Here is a 1,054-nt window from a genome sequence, read left to right as displayed (position 1 = left end):
TATGTAGTTTTTCTTTAATTTGTTTACCAATTTGATGTTAATGGTAGCCAAAAATGACCGTTTGACGCCTGAGGTTAAAGGGGATCACTACCCTCATATGTAGGCTAGTAAACACAATGAAAAAGCCTGGTGTACTTCTAACTAAATAATGGACTTCTTAATAAGAAGAAATTGATATATTTTCAACCAAATTCTACATCTTTCAGTAAATAAACTTCACTTGAACAGATATTAGTCAAGAATGAAATAAAAGTTTATAGTGCTGTTAATCAATACACTTAATTCCATATGCAAGCAAGTTTAGATGATCTAGCTGACTTCAATAAAGTGTTCAGAGATATGCACTATGAGGTAAAAAATTGAGGTATGCATGAAAAATATTTTAACCCACTTTTCCTACTTCTTTATCTATTCACAAAAGAATGGGGAATAAGTCCATGTGACACATGACCACTTGCATATATCAAATAAAGTAATAAAAAGAATGGTAAAAGTGACTACCTAAAATTTGTACTGGGTCCGAGTTTTGTGGTAATAAGTATTGTGTAACAGTTTCTTTACATTTGGTTTAGGCAAACTTAAGTTAGACAACAGAAACCCAAAATTCAGCCATTTTTTCCATTTGTTTAGAGGCATAACTCTAGAACAGTAAAAATGACATAACCAAAATTCAAACTTGCTTTGAAATTTGTTGTTATAAGAAGTATGTAATGTGTATAAGTTTCATAACATTTGGTTGTGGACAACAAGTTCAGCATTTTTTTTCCATTTGTAAAGGGGCATAACTCTTTTTTAACTGTTAAAGTGACACCTCCAAAATTATAACTTGATCTGTGTTTTGTGGTAATAAGCTTTGGGTATAAGTTTCATATTTGGTTGGGGCAAACTTAAGTTAGAAATTTAGCAATTTTCCATTTGTCAAGGCCAACAAAATTCTTACTGGATCTGAGTTTTGTGGTAATTAGCATTTCGATTAAGTTTTATATTAATTGGTTGAGGCAAACTAAAATTAGAGAACAGAAACCAACTTTGGGACGTAAAGATGGACAAATTA

Source organism: Mytilus galloprovincialis, chromosome 10 (assembly GCF_965363235.1).
Source record: "Mytilus galloprovincialis chromosome 10, xbMytGall1.hap1.1, whole genome shotgun sequence".
NCBI lineage: Eukaryota > Metazoa > Mollusca > Bivalvia > Mytilida > Mytilidae > Mytilus > Mytilus galloprovincialis.
Note: the sequence above shows the minus strand (reverse complement) of the source record.